Source organism: Pongo pygmaeus, chromosome X (assembly GCF_028885625.2).
Source record: "Pongo pygmaeus isolate AG05252 chromosome X, NHGRI_mPonPyg2-v2.0_pri, whole genome shotgun sequence".
In the NCBI taxonomy this organism is placed as follows: domain Eukaryota; kingdom Metazoa; phylum Chordata; class Mammalia; order Primates; family Hominidae; genus Pongo; species Pongo pygmaeus.
Window position 1 is genome coordinate 146,676,729 of NC_072396.2, and position 21,710 is coordinate 146,698,438.

Consider the following 21,710-nt stretch of genomic DNA (forward strand, 5'->3'; position numbering starts at 1 on the left):
CCAACACAAAGTCCTACAGTCACTGCATTCTCCCTACCGTAAGTACACCAGTTCTCCACACCACATGGTTGCTGACAGGAGATGTAAAGAGGAGTTGCAAAAGCAATTGAAGACTGTCTTTCCTACACTTTTCAGTGCTGATTTTAGTGATATGAAGTTTAAACCAAGTACTGTGATTGCTCACCTATTTTTTGGTTCTTATAAAGGTGATTTCTGTGTGTGTGTGTGTGTGTGTGTGTGTGTATGTGTGTAGATGGTTATTTAATCTGGTGTTCCTATGGGGAAGAGGATACATGGAGGCGTCTCTATTTAGCCATCTTGCTCTGGCTCCTCTCCTTTTTCTAACAATTTGCTTCAGTTTATTTTTCCATAGAACTTATAATCATCTGAGATATTTATCTTTTTTTGTACACCCTTCCAACTAGAATATGAGTACTATGGGGGCAGAAATTTTGTTTATTGCTGAGTGTCTAGCTTTTTCAGTGTCTAGCACATATTAAGCATTCATGAAATTATACAAACAAAAGATGGTGGAGGCTTTCATAGATTCTAATTTGCACTTTTCAATAACTCTTTTGTGTCAGCTAAAGAAGTTTTAAGTGTTAGTTATTTTATAATTTGCAATATTTTTAAACTTATAATATCTCAGCAAACACAGTGTTTTTTTAAATCTGAAACATGAAGGTAATAAATAAAATGGCTCTTATGCAATCATTTACATTTTAAGAAGATAAATATTTCAAAAGGCCAAGATAATTCTTATAAAAGTATGGGCCTGGATTGAAAAGCTGGTGTTACTCCTCAGTGAATTATATCTTTTCCACAGTTATACAAGTGTCCAAGTTGAAAAGAGCCATTATTATCGGCCACTCAAAAATTCTAGTTTTTATTTATCAGCAATTTTTAGACCTTGGTGCACAAAAGAACTCACCTGGGAAACTAAAAAAATAAAAGATCCTTGTGCTCATGTCTAAATCCAGACCGTTAAGTCATAATCTGTAGGATGAAGTCTAGGCATTAGTATTTTCAAAAAAATAAGTTAATTTAAATTTACACACACTGCACAGATAACTTAAAAAGCAAGAGAATTATTACTCTATGATTACATCTTCATTTTTTATGTTTCTGTATCACTGATGTTTATTGTTTATTCCAGCCTAACAGTAGCAACACTTGGCTTAAAAAAGTATCAAATGCACATTACACATGGTGATCTACAAGACATAAAGAAACCTGAGTTAAAGATAGAGTCTTCAAAGAATTATGAACGTGAGTGATGTATTTATTAGTGGTTAAAACAGCATTTACCAATCACAGCATGTGTAAGTGCTGCCTGTACCTACTTTTATTCTGGGCATGAGCTAGTGGCATTTATTTTTTTTTCAATCACTATTATTGTTATAGCACTTTTTATTTATCTGTAATTGACAAATAATAATTGTGTTTATTTATGGGGTACAATTTGATGTTTTGATCTATGTATACATTTGTAGAGTCAATCAAGCTAAGTGATATAGTTGTGCTGTGTCCCCAACCAAATCTCATCTTGAATTTTAACTCCCACAATTACAATGTGTCATGGGAGGGACCAAGCGGGAGGTAGTTGAATCATGGGGGTTGGGTCTTTCTCCTTCTCTTCTCATGATAGTGAATAAGTCTCATGAGATCTGATGGTTTTATAAAGAGGAGCTCCCCCACACAAACTCTCTGTCTGCCACCATCCATGTAAGATGTAACTTGCTCCTCCTTCCTTGTCTTCCACCATAATTGTGAGGCCTCCCCATCTATGTGGAACTGTAAGCCCATTAAACCTCTTTTTTTTTGGTAAGTTTCCCAGTCTCAGGTATGTCTTTATTAGCAGCATGAAAACAGACTAATACACTAAGTAAGATACCTTTCACCTCAGTAACATCATTTTTTTATGGTGAGAATATCAAAAATCTATTATTGGCCAGGTGTGGTGGCCCATGCCTATAATCCTAGCACTTTGGGAGGCCAAGACAGGTAGATCACTTGAGGTCAGGAGTTTGAGACCAGCCTGGCTGACATGGTAAAACCCCGTCTCTACTAAAAATAATAATATAAAAAAATAGCTGGGCATGGTGGTGCATGCCTGTATTCCCAGCTGCTTGGGTGGCTGAGGCAGCAGAATTGCTTGAACCTGGCATGTGGAGGTTGCAGTGAGCTGAGATTACACCACTGCACTCCAGCCAGAGTGATGGAGTGAGACACTGTCTCAAAAAAACAATTCTATTATTTTAGCAATTTTGAAATATCTGATACCTTATTATTAACTGTGATTATCATGCAGTGCAATAGATCAGTACAACTTATGACTCCAGTCTAACTGAAACCTTCTATCTTTTAATCAACATCTGCCATTTTCCCATCCCTTTGCTTCCCACTAGCCTCTGGGACACCTTTCTCTTATCTGTTTTTATGAGATAAACATTTTTACATTCACATATAAATGACATTATGGAGCATTTGTCTTTCTGCACCTGGCTTACTTCACTTACCATGTCTTCCAGTTCCAACCATGTTATTATGAATGACGTATTTTCTCCTTTTGTAAGGCTAGATTGTATTCCATTGAGAATGTACATATCACTTTTTAAAAAACATTCACCTATTGATGGGCACTTTGGATGATTCCATATCTTGGCTATTATGAATAGTGCTGCAATAATTATGAGAATGCAGATATCTCTTTGGCATACCAATTTCAATTCCTTTGGATATATACCCTGAAGTAGGATTGCTATTTCATATTGTAATTCTATTTTTAGTTTATTTGGCAAAATATCATGCTTTTTCCAAGTGGCTGGACTAATTTACTTTCCCACCAACACTGTGCAAAGATTCCCTTTTCTCCACATCCACATAAACGCTTATTATTTTTATTTTAGATAATAGCCATTCCAACAGGTGTTAGGTAATATCTCACTGTGGTTTTGATTTGAATTTTCCTGATGATTATTGATGTTGGGCATTTTTTTCATGTATCTCTTGGCTATTTTTATCTTTTCTTTTGAGAAATGTCTGTTCAGATCCTTTGCCTGTTTTTTAATTGGGTTATTTGTTTTCTTGCTATTGAATTGTGTTTTTTTCTATTCCTATGAAAAATGATATAGGAAATTTGATAGAGATTGCATTGAATCTGTAGATAGCTTTGGGTAGTACAGACATCTTAACAATATTATTTTTTTCAGTCCAAGAACATGGGATATTTTTCCATTTATTTGTGTCTTCTTCAATTTCTTTCATCAATGTTTTATAGTTTTTTATTGTACAGGTCTTTTACCAGTTTACATTTACTTCTGAGTATTTTATTTCTTTAGATGTTGTTGTAAATTAATTGTTTCCTTAATTGTACCTACTTAGTTTTTCAGTACTTTAGCATGGTAGAATCATGCACTATACATCAAAAGTAAGGTGCAAATTTAATGTAGAAAAGTTAAATTGAAAAACCACTCTTTACAGATATCAGCTGTATAAATTATATTTTACAGACTACTTCAACTATATTTCCTTTTTTTCTGTGTGTCTTGGTAAATAATCAGCACAAAAGGGAAAGCTGAACTCTTTATGTTCTATATTTTATCTTTTTCTAGGAATTTTCTACTCATTTATAATCCAAATGCATAGATACATTTCAATTATAAGACTCATTAAATAACAGATATATATGCTAATTAGTCATAAACCAACCTAAAGTAGTTTTAATATTATCTACCCAAACATATACATATATATACACACACATGCATACTGGTTTGGGGTAATATGAATTTAATCAAGCAGTTCTTATACACTATTACTAAAACAGTTTCTAACTACATTTTTTTTAATTCAACTGATATCTTCATAATAAATGAGTGGCTGAACTTATATTTTCCAATGTATTCATTTGTATAGATACAGTCTCAATTTTACTTTAGGAATAGTTTTTGTGGTCAGTTCTTCCTTTCTGCAAGTCAAACCTGTGTAAGTTGGTTATTTTTGCCCTCTCTTCTAGTTTTTCTGGCTGTCCATTCAGTTCCTTGTCTAGAGCTTTACACAGGGTATATGCTGAATAAATGCCTGTTGACTCATAGTCAATGACTCAGTCTTTATTGCAGAGTTTGAGGAATAATACAGCATATTGGCTAACATCCCAGTCTGATCTTTGCTTAGGAATCTGGACTGCTTTATTTTGCAGACACATTGGCTCTGTATTTCTGTATAGTCTTCTTGGCAGAATAATTGCCTTGAACATTAGTTGAGACCTGAGGCATTAGAATCAGAGTCTTGAGTTTGAACACCTGCTCTGACTCTTATAGTTGTATGAAATATGTCGACATGCTGTGCCTCAGTTTTTATATCTGTAAACTATCAATGAAAATAAATAATGGTACCTCTCCCTGTGGGATTTTCTATGAGGATTAAATGAAGCAATGCAGATCAAGTACAACTTACAGCAGTAGTGGTATTATCATTATTATTATATCCTGAATCAAAACTATCATTCCATCCATGTGTCAACTCAGGTTTTGAGTGCTCTCCAAGTGCTCAGCACTGGAATTTATTCTAAATGTATTTATAAAGAACCAAAAAGGTCAAATAAGATGAGTGAGGGAGTCAAATTGAACTGTATAAAATAGGAATTGTAGTCTGTTTTCAGACTTGTATTTCTTTCTTTTTTTAAATTTTACTTTAAGATCTGGGATACATGTGCAGAACGTGCAGGTTTGTTACATAGGTATACATGTGCCATGGTGGTTTGCTGCACCCATCAACCCGTCATCTAGGTTTTAAGACCCACATGCATTAGGGATTTGTCCTAATGCTCTCCCTCCCCTTGTCCCCCACCCCCCGACAGGCTTGTATTTCAATGGCAGAAAGAAAAAGGAGTTTGGCCTGATGCTTGGGTTTCCATAATAGCACTTTATTTATTATTCACATTTGGGTCTCTGATGGACAAAGAATATTTATTCTGGACATACCTCTTCCAAACTTCAGAACATGAGTAGGGAGTATCTTGATAAAATCATTTGTAGAAAAATCTAATTAATTTGTGAAATTCAAGTTCAGGCTCATCTTGAAAGTCAGTTCCCTCCCCAAACTTTGGATGACTGTCATAGAAACAAAGCTACCTTTTTTCATTTTGTGAAGCATATATTTTTATATCTTACTTACAAGGAATAACTACCCTATGTGGCTGGTTTGTGTATTTCAGTATTTTGTGTTTGATGTGGAATGTTCTTGACGGGAAGTTGAAAGAACAGTCCAAAGCTGTTTGGTTCTTCCTAGCTCTGTAACTAATGTCTCAGTGATGCTGGACAAGTCACTTCAACTTTCTTGGGCTCAGTTTTCTCATCTATCAAGACGCTGATATTGCAGTCTCTCTTTTTCAAAGAGCTGTTAAGGGAGTTGATTAAATATGGAACCTGCTTTTGCCAGTGTCTATGTAGCACTTTTATTTTCCCTGATTCTAAACCTAGGTGAGTTTCGTTAGTTGGTTGGCTCCTAGTGATTATGGGGGACATGATAATGTGTGCACATAGGGGAGTATTGCACTCTGTTATAAAGCCACAAACTGCACCTTTCCCCATCTGTTAAATGTGTGCCTTCAATCACAAAAGCTAAGGAGGATCAGCTGAGAGAGCCCAGATGATTTGGCATTGTGTAGTGGAAAGAGCAAAGGCTTCTAAAGTCATATGATAGCTTTGTCATAATTGGCTGTTGGATTCTAGGTGTCTTAGTTTGTTTTCTGCTGCTGTAACAGACTACCTGAAACTAGGTAATTTATATGGAAAAGGAGTTTACTTAGCTTATGGTTCTGGAGGCTGGGAAGTCTTAAGGGCAGGGCACTGGAATCTTGTGAAGGCCTTCTTGCTTACATGGCAGAAGGCATCAGACGGCAAAAGGGTAAGAAAATGCGTATGAGCTCAGGCCTTTCTCTCACTTCTTGTAGGGCCACCAGGCTTAGCATGATGGATCCACCCTGATGATCATAGCTAATCTTAATTATCTTCAAATGGTCCCATCTTTAATCAACATATGAATTTGGTAATTAAGTTTTTAACACATAAAATTTGGAAGACACATTTAAATTACAGCAATGGGCAAGTTGCTAAATGCTATGCTCCTTATTAATTTCATCTGCAAAATGAAGACAAAAGTACCCATAATGCAGGGTTGTTTTTGGATGAAAATCTGATTAATTTTGTGAAGAACCTTGTGGAGATCCCTCTGGCATCTCGGGATGCTTAACAAGTTTATGTTTCTACCTGCCCCACATTTAATGCTATCTACCACCCTTTTAATGGTGTATATCAGATTTTTCATTGCTACTAGTGTGGATAGTTGTTGGTGGTACCACCTATCATCTAGTTATGTAACACAAATTCTATTTAGAAGGAAATTGTTTCTTAGTAATCTACAAGATAGCCTGCTTTCTTTGTTCTCTTCTGCAGGAAGACATGGATAAAGAGTTATTTGCCATCTTTGGTAATTTTGCCCATTCTGCTTTATGAGATCAACCCCACCACTTTTCAGCAGTAATCTCATTGTTATTGCAGTCAACTTACAATTATCACAGCTAATGCAAGAGAATATTAGCATATATGACACAATTAATGAAATAGTCTGTTTAGGGCTTTCTTCACTTCTACTCTACTAACCAAATTCCAGAGGGCTCACTAATGATGACAGACTCAGGGAATAAAACTAATATCTATAAGAAGAAGGGACTGTAGGTATCAAATTCTGATATTTTCCTCTTGGCCTGATTGATATAACTCTCTAAGGGACTTTTTCTCTGTAATTATCCTAGAAGCCTGTGGAAAGTAATTCAACCTTTTTTTTTTTTATTAATTCTTATTCCAAAAGTATTTAAAGATCATGCTGGTGAAATGAGAGAAATAGAAGTCAATGAACATCATGGGCTGTGTTGAAAAGGAAGTGAAGTAACCCATAAAATGACAAGTGGACAGGGGAACAAGCAAACAATCATTAAAAGGCTGGTTTCCCTAAGATCAACAATTGAGTCAATAAAAGAGCTGAAACCTGTATTAGTTCATTCTTACACTTCTATAAAAAACTACCCATGACTGGGTAATTTATGAAGAAAAGAGGTGTAAGTGATGCACGATTCCACAGGCTGTACAGGAAGCATGGCTGGAAGGCTTCAAGAAACTTACAATTATGGTAGAAGGCAAAAAGGAAGCAAGTACATATTCACATTGTGACAGGAGAGAGAATGAGCAAATGGGGAAGTGCTACACACGTTTAAAGAACCAGATCTCATGAGAACTCACTTGTTATCAGAAGAACAGCAAGGGGAAATCTGTCCCCAGGATCCAGTTACCTCCCACCAGGTCCCTTGGCAAACATTGGGAATTACAATTTGACATATTTGGGTGGAGACACAGAGCCAAATGATATCATTCAACCTCTAGCCCCTCCCAAATCTCATATCCTTCTCACATTTAAGAACACAATCATGCCTTCTTATATGGTTTGGTTGTGTCCCTGCCCAAATCTCATCTTGAATTGTAGTTGCCATAATCCGCACATGTGATGGGAGGGACCTGGTGGGAGGTAAGTAAATCATGGGGATGACGGTTTTATAAGGTTTTATAAGAGCCCCCTTTGCTCACTCTCATTCTCTCTCTTGCTGCCCTATGAAGAGGTACCTTCTGCCATGACTGTACATTTCCTGAGGCCTTCCCTGCCATGTGGAGCTGTGAGTCAATTAAACCTCTTTTCTTTATCAACTACCCAGTCTTGGATATTTCTTCATAGCAGTGTGAAAATGGACTAATATAGTAAACTGGTAGCAGATAGTGGAGTACTGCTGTAAAAATTCCTGAAAATGTGGAAGTGATTGTGGAACTGGGTAACAGGCAAAGGTTGGAACGGTTTGGAGGGCTCAGAAGCAGACAGGAAGATTTGGGTACTTTTGGAAGTTCCTTGTCTTTGGGAACATTTGGAACTTCCTAGAGACTTGTTGAATGGCTTTGACAAAAATGCTGAAAGTAATATGGACAATAAAATCCAGGTTGAGGTGGTCTCAGATGGAGATGAGGAACTTTTTGGGGACTGGAATAAAGGTGACTCTTGCTATGTTTTAGCAAAGAGACTGGTGGCATTTTGACCCTGTCCTAGAGTTCTGTGGAACTTTGTATTTGAGGGAGATGATTTAGGTGTCTGGTGGAAGAAATTTCCAAGCACCAAAGTGCTCAAGAGGTGACTTGAATGGCTGCAGAAATTTGCATAAGTAATGAGGAACCAAATGTTAATCACCAAGACAATGGGGAAAATGTCTCCAGGACATGTCAGAGATTTTTACGGTATCACAGGCCAGGATGCCTATGAGGAAAACATGATTTTGTGGGCCAATCCCAGAGCCTTGCTGCTTTATGCAGTCTCAGGACTTGGTGCTATGTGTCCCAGTCATGGCTAAAAGAGGCCAACGTAGAGCTCAGGTCATTTCTTCAGAGGGTGCAAGCCCCAAGCCTTGGTGACTTCCATGTGGTGTGGCATTTTCATACATCCTCTGAAATCTAGGCAGATGCTCCCAAACCTCAACCCTTGCCTTCTGTGCACTGGTAGGTCCACCATGCGGAAGCCGCCAAGGCTTCGGACTTGCACCCTCTGAAGTAACAGTTTGAGCCGTATCTTGGCCCTTTTTGCTGTGGTTGGAGCTGAACTTGGAGCAGCTGGAATGCAGGGCATCATGTCCTGAGGCTGCACAGAGCAGCAGGACACTGGCCCTGGCCAATGAAACCATTTTTCTCTTATAAACCTCTGGGACTGTGATGGGAGGGGTTGCCACGAATGTTTCTGAAATACCCTGGAGGCATTGTCCCCATTGTCTTGGTGATTAACATTTGGCTCTTGGTTACTTATGCAAATTTCTGCAGTGTTAAATTTCTCCCCAGAGAATATGTTTTTCTTTTCTACCACATGGTCAAGCTGCGAATTTTTCAAACTTTTATGCTTTGCTTCTCTTTTCAATATAAGTTTTAGTTTCAGGTAATTTTTAATGCAAATGAGCATAAAGGCGTTTAGAAACAGCCAGGCCACAACTTGAACGCTTTGCTGCTTAGAAATTTTTTCCTCCAGATACCAGAAATTATCTCTCTGAAGTTCAAAGTTGCAGATACCTAGCACAGGGGAACGATGCCACCATTCTCTTTGCTAAAGCATAGCAAGAGTGACTTTTACTCCATTTCCCAATAAGTTCCTCATCTCCATCTAAGACCACCTGAACCTGGACTTCAATGTCCATATCACTATCAGCATTTTGGTCACAACCATTCAACAAGTCTTTAGGAAGTTCCAAACTCCCTCATTTTCCTGTCTTCTGATTCCTCCAAAATGTTACAACCTCTGCCTGTTACCCAGTTCCAAAGTCACTTCCACATTTTCAGGTATCTGTATAGTAATGCCCCACTTTTCTGGTACCAATTTTCTGTTTTAATTTGTTCTCACTTTGTTATAAAGAACTATCTGAGACTGAGTAATTTATGAAGAAAAGAGACTTAATTGACTCACAGTTCTTCAGGCTATACAGAAAGCATGGCTGGGAGGCCCCAGGAAACTTACAATCATGGTAGTGTTATAAATAATGTTTCGGTGCCACAAAACAAATAGCACTCAAATATAAAATTTTCTTTTTAATTCTCAGCAAGGCAAGTTACTTCTATAGAAGGGTACGCCCTTACAGATGGAGCAATGGTGAGTGCACACTTGGACAAGGGATGGGAAGGGGTTCTTATCCCTGATGCATGTGGCCCCTGCTGCTGTGTCTTTCCCCTATTGGCTAGGGTTAGACAGCACAGGCTAAACTGATTCTGATTGGCTTATTTAAAGAGATTGACGGGGTGAGTGGTTTGGCGGGAAAAATGGTTATGACATAGCAGGTAATCGGAATGAGTCAGGGTGGAGCAGGTGATTGAAATGAGTCAGGGTGGAGCAGGTAATCAGAATGAGTCAGGGTGGAGCAGGTAATCAGAATGAGTCAGGGTGGAGCAGGTAATCAGAATGAGTCAGGGTGGAGCAAGTGATTGAAATGAGTCAGGGTGGAGCAGGTAATCGAAAAAGGTTGCTTTATGAGGAAGTTAAGTTTAAAAGTAGAATGCAAATAATTGAGCATACTGACATATTGATTCTTTGAAAAGAAATTTAGAACTCATATCTAACAGTAGAAGGTGAAGGGGAAGCAAACACATCTTCACATGGTGATGGAAGATAGAGAGCAAAGTGCTAAGTCCTCCACACTTTGAAGAACCAGATCTCATGGGAACTCACTCACTTATCACAAGAACAGCAAGGGTGAAATTTGCCCCCATGATCCAATCACCTCCTACCAGGTCCCTCCCCCAACACTGGGAATTACAATTGGACATGAGATTTGGGTGGGGACACAGAGTCAAATTATATCACACTAGACTCCAGGTTCAGACTCTTGTCTTTATGCTGGTATTCTTACAGAGTCATTGTACAATAGGGGTAACCATGTAGGCTTTGTAAATATCTGACAAACCTAGGGAAAATTCTTTTTCTCCAATTCTGTACTGTGTGACCTTTGGCAAGTTGCTTAAGCACCCTGATGGTTAGCTTTCATATCCACAAAATGGACACTGTTTAATTGAACAATGTATTAAAAGTACCTGAATAAAAACACTTTTACAAGCCTTAAAGGAAATGCAGGATAAGGTGGTCACGTAACTCTCATACAGCTGCATTGCCGTGGTCACCATACTCTAGCAAGTCTACAGATCTGACAGTCTGGCATCAAAATACTTGTATGTCTTAGAAGCCACATTACATTTAAGTCAAAAAAGAGATGTTCCATATGTCAGGTATAATAGACTCAAAACACCGTACAATACCACCAGTGTGTAAATTGACCTAAGGCATGGCTGTTATTAAACACTGTTAGCTGTCTAAAGACTCTTACAAGGCCTGTTAATGGGCAGTTTTTGATTTTTCAAAAAATAATGTGTTCAGGAGTACAAGCTATAAAAAAGCAAAGGACTCTAATTTTCCAGTGTGCCCTCTTCTAATCAAGCTGGTTTTCCCTTGTCTCTGTATCGAAATGACAAGCACATGTCTTTCCCAGATATCTGGCACCTCTTGTGATTTTTTTCTTCATGTCAAAATGACAGACTCTTAATTAGTAGGGCTACTTAATCCTTTCTTGCAGCAATGCATCGTGACAGTTTTATCCTCATATCATTCTTCCCAAGCTATTATTTAGTGTTCAGTCGGCAATGAGAATGCAGGACTATGCTCAAGAGTTTTTACATTATGGCTTTGCGGTTTTTTTCAATCAGTTAGACACATATGATTCATTGGTCTCCAAGACCTATGATACGTTTTGTATATTTTTAAAGATTAGTATTATCTCTATCAGGACCATTCTGGCTGTGCATAGGGTCTATCCTTTTAAATCCAGTCCCCTTGGGATACCAAATGAGAGCCCATACAGGGATGAAAAGTGTAATTTAATTGTAGGTGTGCAGTGAAGCAGGGTGAAGAGTGTTCACAATAACCCCAGCTGCCAGGCAGCGAAACGTGTGGATGCATTTCTTGGTAAGCATTTACATTATTGACATTTCTAAGGCTGCCTTCAAGAATCCATCCTCTGAAGCTGCTTACTTGATTAAAATGAACTCAGCTTATTCTAATATGTCCTTTACTATATGTGGGAAAAGCAGTTTCTTTTTGACTTGCTGTCAAGCACCCCTTACTAATCTGATATTTGGAGATTTACTTCAATTAAATAAATTTGCTTTCCAAGAGATAAAACAGCAGATCTAAGCATTTTCAATGGACTTTGACTTAAAGAACTATTCATCTGTGCATTGCTTTATCCATTTTATTTTTATATTTTAAAATAAGATTTCAAAGATAAAAATCCCTAAGGATCCAAGTGCAATCGCTATAGCATTGAACTCTTTCAAACACTCACCAGCGATGTGAGCCAAATGTCCCAACAGAGCAGTCAGTGGCTTCACTCTGTGGGTCAGCTAGGAGTAGGTCTCTGTGTAAGGTAAATTACTTATCTAACCATCACCTTTTTCAAATTGTGTTAATTCTAAATGCCAGAATCAAAGGATATGAGTAGGTGAAAGGCTCATGTATGTTTTGTCATTTTTTTCCACAGTAACTTTCTATTGGTTGACATTCCCATAAGTGACATATAAAAGTGCCCTTCTTATCTCCCCCTTGCCAACAAAAAGGGTTTTTTTTTTTTTTTAAATTTTTGCTAATTTGATCAATGAAAAATGATATATTGCTTTTATGTTCAATTCCTTTTATGATTACTGAGGACTGAACATTTTTCCATCCATAATAGCAATTCTTATTTCTTGTTCTGTGAATTGTCTATTAGTTTCCATTGTACTTCTACATGTTTTGCTCAAGTGCAGCTATACTTATTCCTGATCTAAGAAGCAGAAACTGTCACCATTATTCCTTCTTGGGACTCAACCAAATCAAATTTAAAATTCACAAAGAAAAACAATATAGGCAGGACCTCCAGTCCCCAGTTCCCCAGAGTCTCAGTCAAGAATCAGTTCTTCTTCATGGCTGTGCAGATTTTGAGAATGTGCATGCTCTCGTTCTCAGTCCTTTAGCATATGCAAAAGCACTTAAACAGATCTGTTAATAACTTGCCTGCTTCTTAAGGGGTGTTCAAGAAAGGGCCATTCGTTTATTTTCTTTTTGAGTGGCTCAAATGCACTGAAAGTAGTACACATTTGAATGCAGGTCACTTAAAAACAGACAAAGCCTAGAGTAATTTTTTTGCAAATGGCCTCATGTGGAGAAGAAAAGAAAAATGAACCAGCTGGATTGGTCGCAAGTTTTTAAGAAGGAATATTTCCCATTTAAAATTGTATTTCTCAGTGAATCAAAATTAGGAAATATGAACAAGCCAATCATGAACGTGAGAGGTGACAGCGTGCTGGCAGTCCTCACAGCCCTCGCTTGCTCTCAGTGCCTCCTCTGCCTAGGCTACCACTTTGGCGGCACTTGAGGAGCCCTTCAGCCCACCGCTGCACTGTGGGAGCCCCTTTCTGGGCTGGCCAAGGCCGGAGCCCACTCCCTCAGCTTGCAGGGAGGTGTGGAGGGAGAGGCGCAAGCGGAACCGGGGGTGTGTGCGGCACTTGCGGACCAGCTGGAGTTCCAGGTGGGCGTGAGCTTGGCGGGCCCGTACTTGGAGCAGCTGGCCGGCCCTGCCGGGCCTGGGCAATGAGGGACTTAGCACCCGGGCCAGCGGCTGCGGAGGGTGTAGTGGGTCCCCCAGCAGTGCCAGCCCACTGGCGCTGCACTCGATTTCTCGCTGGGCCTTAGCTGCCTTCCCACAGGGCAGGCCTCAGGACTGCAGCCCGCCATGTCTGAGCCTTCCCCCACCTCCATGGGTTCCTGTGCAGCCCCAGCCTCCCCGACGAGTGCCGCCCCCTGCTCCACGGTGCCCAGTCCCATCGACCACCCAAGGGCTGAGGAGTGCAAGCCCATGGCGCCGGACTGGCAGGCAGCTCCACCTGCAGCCCCGGTGCGGGATCCACCAGGTGAAGCCAGCTGGGCTCCTGAGTCTGGTGAGGACGTGGAGAGTCTTTATATCTAGCCCAGGGATTGTAAACACACCAATCGGCACTCTGTATCTAGCTCAAGGTTTGTAAACACACCAATCAGCACCCTGTGTTTAGCTCAAGGTTTGTGAGTGCACCACTCCACACTCTAGCTGCTCTGGTGGGGCCTTGGAGAACCTTTATGTCTAGCTCAGGGATTGTAAACACACCAATTGGCACTCTATATCTAGCTCAAGGTTTGTAAACACACCAATCAACACCCTGTGTCTAGCTCAAGGTTTGTGAGTGCACCAATCGACACTCTGTAGCTAGCTGCTCTGGTGGGGCCTTGGAGAACCTTTATGTCTAGCTCAGGGATCGTAAATACACCAATCGGCACTCTGTATCAAGCTCAAGGTTTGTAAACACACCAATCAGCACCCCGTGTTTAGCTCAAGGTTTGTGAGTGCACCAATTGATACTCTGTATCTAGCTGTTCTTTTGCTGCTTCAAAGTCTATGATATGTCATTAATAATTTGTTCCTTATTTCGTTTCGTTATAATAATTATTAAATCACATGGTACATGCCAGACTCCAAAGAACTACTAGAATGGCTAACTAAGATACATTTCTGGATTCCCTCTCTATTCTTATTTGCCAGCGTATTCTATACTATCTCTAATTGATAACAAAGAGTCCTAGATCTTTCCACTGATTTATATGCTATAATTTTAGAGAGACAATTATGCAATTTGCCATCTGTCAAGCCATAGACAACGGAAACAAAGTACACACGTTAGGAGTTCTCTCTATATTTGCTAAATTAATGAAATAAAGGAAGAGGGGAAAAATAAGTGAATAGTATTTTTTGTTACCAGGAAACAAAAAGGAAGTATTGGCTTGTTCTTAATGTGGTTCAGTGTCTTTCACAGCTTGTAATTTTCCCTTACCTCTGAGTCCCATCTCCATTTCATCCTCTGCAAATGATTAAAATCCATCTCTTCTTAAAAAGATACAGATGTTGTTGTCATAGAATTTTTAGAAAGGGGTAAACGTTACTTTACTTCTAGTTATAAGTACATTCAAGCTTTTCTCCTCACTGTGGCCTTTACATTCTTTTCCTGGTGGTGTTGAAGTTTTCAGGTGGTTAAACAATGTGTTCTCTTCAACAGGAAGTTTTGCCTGGCCTGACTTTGCCTCCATATAATGTGTGAATGGTATGATATTTGTTACATCAATTGATTTTGAAAGGTTTACCTTATGGGGTTGTGGCCTTCTTTTAAGAGCTTCTCATGCCGGAATAGAAAGCCAGCAGGAATTCGGTGGTGCTAGCTAAAGCAACATCACACATTTTATCGAAAGATAACATGGACACAAAATGGGAAACAACACTCTGTGGCCTACTGGAGGTTGGAGGCTGGTAGGAGGGAGAGGATGAGGAAAAATAACTAATGGGTACTAGGCTTAATACCTGGGTGATGAAATAATCTATTCAACAAACCCCCATGATACAAGTTTACCTATGTAACACACCTGTACGTGTACCCCTGAACTTATAAGTTTAAAAAAAAGAATTAGTAACATGCATGAGCAGGAACTGTATCTCTTGACAGAATTCTTTGTGTCTTGCCTTTAAAAACCATGAAAAAATGTTAACTTGCCAGACTCTACAATATACTGCTGGAAAGCCATGTTTTAATAGTACATGTTTAACCTTTCCCTATCAGGAGAAATCTACCCCATCCTTACTACTCTTTCTCCCACAGAAGCAAAAAAAAAAAAACAAAAAAAAAAAAACCAAAAAAAACCCAAAAACAGCAATGAGAGAAATGGCTGAAAAGTTTTAAGGTTTTTATCCAAGGGTCATAATCTAACTTGCACTTTTAAATTTTACATGCATTTTAATTTTTATTTTTTGAATAAAAAAGTTATAAGAAAGAGCAGAGAGATCTTATAAACTCTTCACCTAGCGTCCTATAAAGTTAGCATCACATACAATTATAGTACAGCAATTAAAAAAAAACAGAAAATTAACCTCAATAGCAATTCTATTAACTGTTATACAGATCTTATTTAAATTTCACCAATTGCACTACTAAGGCCTTTTTAAGGTTGTTTTGTACTAGTATCTCAGATTGCATTTTATTTTGATGTTCCCTTTAGCATTCTTCATTCTATAAGAGTTCCCCAGAGTTACTTTGTTTTTTTGTGATCTTGGCATTTTCAAGAGCACTGGCCCATTGTTTTGTAGCATAGTACTCACTTTGCATTTGTCTAATGTGTTTTCATGATTCTAGTGAGCTTTTGCATTTTTAATAAAAATATTACAAAATGATGTTGCACCCATATCGGTACATAATATCAGCAGGTACATGATGTTAATCCATCTTGGTACTGGTGATGTTAACCTGTATCATTTGATTACAGTGGTGTCTGCCAAGTTTCTCTATTGTGGAGTTATTATTTTTCCTTGGTAATTTGATTTACATTTTTAAGAGTTTTCTGGATTTAACCTAGAGAATGGATTGGTGAAAAGCAAGATATGAGTTAGGCAAAATAGAGAAGAGACTGTTAAATTAGATCACATAAGAGCTAATGTGACTCAAACTAGATAGTCATAAAAAAGAAATAAATATTTGCTATATATTGGAAAAAAGTCAATAAAATTGGTGATGAATTGAATATGGTTGGGTGACAAAATATGAGATATAAGGAAGAACTCCAAGGTTTCTGCCTTGTAGAATGGGGTGAAGGGTAGTGATATACTTTGGGATGAGAAACATTGGATGAGTTCTGTCAGTCAGTTATTTTAAGAGGAAATATGGATAATGAGTTGGAGAAATACAAGAGTGGAAGGAAAGAAACTAGTTAGGAAGCTATTGCATTAGTTTAGATTACCAGTGATGGTTTCTTTAGATTAGAAGGGATGACAAAATGGAGAAAACTATCTCCCTGATGTGGGAGATGATTTAAGAATTATAATCAATAGGTGTTAAGCCTTAATTGATTAAGGGGATTTGCTGAGCAAGAGAGTTGACAAAGGGTAACTTCTAGGTTTCTTGCTTAGCACAACTGGATGAATTGTGGTTCCATTTATTCAGATGGGAAGCCATGATGGGAAATTAGGTTTAGAATGGTAGTTATTTACCCATTCACTACTAATAGTACAAAACAATTGGCCAGTGCTCTTGAAAATGCCAAGATCACAAAAAACAAAATAGCTCTGAGGAACTCTTATAGAATGCAGAATACTAAAGGGAACAGCAAAATAAAATGCAATGTGAGATCCCAGACCAAAACAACCTAAAAAAGGCCTTAGTAGTGCAATTGGTGATATTTAAATAAGATCTGTATAACAGTTAATAGTATTGCTCTTGAGGTTAATTTTCTGGTATTTTTTATTGCTGTACTATAATTGTATGTGATGTTAACTTTATGAGACGCTGGGTGAAGAGTTTATAAGAACTCTCTGTTCTTTTTTTATAACTCTTTTATTCAAAAAATAAAAATTAAAATGCATGTGAAATTTAAAAGTGCAAGTTAGATTATGACCATTGGATAAAAACTTTTCAGCCATTTCCTATTGCTGTTTTTTTTTTGTCTAAAAAAATAAATTCACTCTTTAGTATAAGAGTAGTATGCATAACCTGTTGTAAATGTGTGCACACAAAAACAGCAAAGGAAAAATAAAAATAATTCTCCTCATTCTTCCCCTTTCCCCCAACCTGCTCATATCTTTTATTTTTCTTTTAAAATAAAAACAGAAAATCTAAACTTGTTCTACTGATCCCTATATAATCTGGTCTCTGACTCTTTGTCTAATCTTATCTGATGATAGCACACTCCCCCTTACTAACCACACTTGAGGCAAACAGGCACCTTTCTGTTTTTCAACCGATCTCCTTATTACCTTGGGACCTTTGTTCTTGCTATTTCCTCATACTAGACTGTCCACAGTCCTGTATTTCAATGGCTACCTCTATCTACTTGGACTCCTTATGCACCCTGTGCAACAACCTATTCTCCTCATAGAAGCCAATATAATCTATTAAAAATATTAATTGGATCAGATGTTTCTTCTACTTAAAACTTTTTCATAGGTTACTACTGTACTTAAAGTTTAAACTCTTTACCATAACCTACAGGTACCATATATTCTGATCCCTCCCTATCTCTCCAGCCTCATCCCAAGCCACTGTCTCAGCCTAGCATTATCTCCTCCCTGCCGACTCCACTTTATCTGGATAGCTTTTATTCATCTTTCAATTATAAGACTTGATATCATTTTCTGAGAATGCTTTTCTCATAGTCTTCTTCCCATATCTGGGGAGATGCTTTTTTTTTTTTTTGAGACAGAGTCTCGCTCTGTCGTCCAGGCTGGAGCGCAGTGGCGCAATCTCGGCTCATTGCAACCTCTGCCACCCGGGTTCAAGCGATTCTCCTGCCTCAGCCTCCTGAGTAGCTGGCACTACAGGTGTGTGCCACCACGCCTGGCTCATTTTCGTATTTTTAGTAGAGGTGGGGTTTCACTGTGTTGGCCAGGCTGGTCTTGAACTCCTGACCTCAGGTGATCGACCCGGCTCGGCTTCCCAGAGTGCTAGGATTACAGGCGTGAGCCATCACGTCCTGCCACGCTTCTTATGTTTACTCCCATAGCTGCTTATATTTCCTCATCATAGCACATATCAAATTCTAATGTCATGTTGTGTGGTGTTTATAACATATGCAGAAGTAACGTCTATAACAATAATAGCACAAAGACTAGAACAAATGAAATTATACTGTGCTATTATATATTATAAGGTTCTTATAACTATATGTGGAATAGTATAATATCACTTGACAGTAGTTTGTGATAGGTTAAAGATGTACACCAAAGGATTTCCAGCTTCTGTTATGAGAACTAGAGAGCTGGATGGAAGGAGCATCACTCCTAAATTTACAATGAAAAAGAGACAAGTTTACTTTAAATTGATATTCAAACAGAGAGAGCCGAGGTTGCAGAGCAACCACCCTACTCAAAACCTGAGGATAGAAGGTGACTTCAGCGTCTGTAGTCATGAACTCTTTCACAACTGGGGTAGATCTAATCAGATAGTGGGAAGAAGAATTCAGGGAGAATGTCTGTCAAATTAATGAAGGCCAAGATCAGATTGGTGGGGGAGTGTGAATTCTCTAAGAGGGTCAGAAAAATTGATGGAGTTCAAATCCACTTATAGCCTCTTTTACCAGCAACCGCACTGGTCCAAACAGAAAAGACTGGAAAGAGATCTGAAGAAATGGCTATTGTGTTGCAGACTTGGGACACAAAAAAGGTAGTTCAGTTCCACAGGGGAAAAACTGCCCCCAGATGCTTTTCTCTTCTCTCAACAGTAGAACAAAAGCCTTAATCTGCGGGGAAAGACAAAAAGCACTGCTTTCATTGGGGCATTACTGAAAACTCCCTATATTTGTGGGAAGGCAACAAAGAAAAGAAACCCCTAAATATATCAAAAATCATATCCAATATAAATGTTCTAAACAGTCCAATTGAAAAGCAGAGACTGTCAGACTGGATGTAAAAGCAAGACTTGACTATACGCTTCTTATAAGAAACACACTTTATGTATAAAGACATTAATTAATTACCAAACACTAAAGAATAAATATTAATTCATCACAATCTCTTCCAGAAAACTGCAGAAGAGGAAACAATTCCCAACTCCTTCTATAAGGCCTTTATTACCTTAATATCAACCCAATCAAAGATATTACAAGAAAAGCAAACTACATGCCAATGCAATTGCCATAATTCTAACAACTAAAATCAGAATACGTATGAAAAAGACACTATCAAGTACAGTTTATTCCTGAAATACAAGATTAGTTTAATATTTGAAAACCAATGAACTTGCCATATTAACAAACTAAAAGGGAGAAAACTTAGGTCATATCAATATATGTGGCTAAAATCCATTTGACAAAGTCCAATAATGTCTTTGTGCGGTTCCTTTGAATATAGTCTGTCTTCATAAACCACATCAACAGTGCATCTCCATGAGTTTTAGTATGTATTCATTTTGAAAGTAGTGAAAATTTAAATGAATCAATGTGAATGTAAAATCCTTCTGGGTGTTGGCACTATTTTTACCAAGATTTTAAACTTGTCTGAACCACATTAAATTTGATAGTATCTTTTTTTCTAAAATAACTTGCTTCTATAAGGTTTTTCCAAAGCATTATATTCAGTTACTATAGAAACAACCCCTTTTCATAAAGCTAATATAATTGATTAATTTACATACAGTAATTACAATAGGAACAGATGAAACAGGTTTTGGATCAAACACAACTGACCCTTGGCAACACACAAATGAATAGTGGTGAGCTGAAGTATATGGGCAAAGTAGAGAATAGTCTGTTAGATGCACAAGTGTGTATGTGCTGTGGTTATCAACCAAAAATGGAAAGATTTTATGGCAGGAAAGAGAAATATCAGTTAATCTAAAAGTTAAATAGCCAGAACAGAATATCTACATTGTTTTAGGTATTGTACTTTTATCATCAATTTTTAAAAATTACTTGTGTGTTTTTCTTCTGGTTTTTTATGATTTCCTTTCACACCTTTTTTTCTTATGTCTCATTCCTTCTTTAGGAGTTCACTTTTCTTTATGTTAGAGTAAAACTGTTTCTTTTTATTTTTGTTTAATTTTGTACATTTTACTAGTTAGAGTTGCTTGGTCTTGTATATCTGCTGAAATATTCTTCATTATATCTTCATTCTTGAATGACAGATTAGCTGAATATAGAATTATATTTTGCGAGATATTTCCCTGCAGCATTCTGAAGGCATGTTTCTGTCTTCTGACATACCGCCGTGAATGAGAAGTCTGCTGTCAGTCTGAGTGATGTTTCTTTGGAGCTAATCTCTTTTGATACTCTGCCTGTTTTTAAAATTTTCCATGTGGATTTATTCTGCCATCTTGAAAATAAGTCTAGATTTTTTTGTGTGTGCTGAAAGTTATAAGCAAGTAGAAAAATAATAATAAACAAATTCACTGCTGAGATGTAACTGCTGTTAACATCTTGCCAACATTTTTTATGCTTTTTATATTGTATCATAGGATCATACTGTGCACACAATTGTATCTTATATTTTTTAGATGGTATCATAACATAAGGACTTTTAATGTTATTACTATTTTTTGTAAATACTATGTTAATACTCAGTAGTATTCTATCATATGATATACTTTAATACATGTAACCTTTTTTCTATGTTTAGTATTCTCTTGTTTCTTGACTTTTTAATTTTATCAGTAATGTTTTAATAGTCAATTTTGCCTGTAAGTTATTCGTTTTATCTCTAATTATTATTACTTTTTATTTCAATAGGTTTTGAGGTACGGGTGGTTATTGATTACGTGGGTGAGTTCTTAATGATTAATTCTGAGATTTTAGTGCACTCATCACCTGAGCAGTGTACATTCTACCCAATATATAGTCTTTTGTCCTTCACTCCCCTCTCACTCTTCCCCTCTCAGTCCCCGGAGTCCATTATATCACTCTGTATGTCTTTGCATCCTCATAGCTTAGTTCCCACTTAAAAGTGAGAACATACAATTTTTGGTTTTCCATTCCTGATTTACTTCATTTAGAATAATGGCTTCCAGCTCCTTCCAAGTTGCTGCAAAAGACATTATTTCATTCCTTTTTATGGCTGAGTAGCTTTCCATGGTATATATATACCACATTTTATTTATCTGCCCATTGGTCTATGGGCACTTATGTTGGTTCCATTATCTTTGTAATTATGAATTGTGCTGCTGTAAACAAGCACGTGCATGTGTCTTTTTTATATAATGACTTCTTTTACTTTGGATAGACACCCATTAGTGGGATTGCTGGATCAAATGGTAGATCTACTTTTAGTTCTTTAAGGAATCTCTGTATCGTTTTCCATAGTGGTTGTGCTAGTTTACATTCCTACCAGCAGTGCATAAGTGTTCCCTTTTCACCACATCCACTCCAACATCTTTTTTTTTTTTTTTTTTTGACTTTTTATTTATGGCCATTCTTGTTAGGAGTAAGGTGGTATTTAATTGTTTTTTGTTTTTTTATTTTTGAGACAGAGTCTTGCTCCGTCACCCAGGATGGAGTGC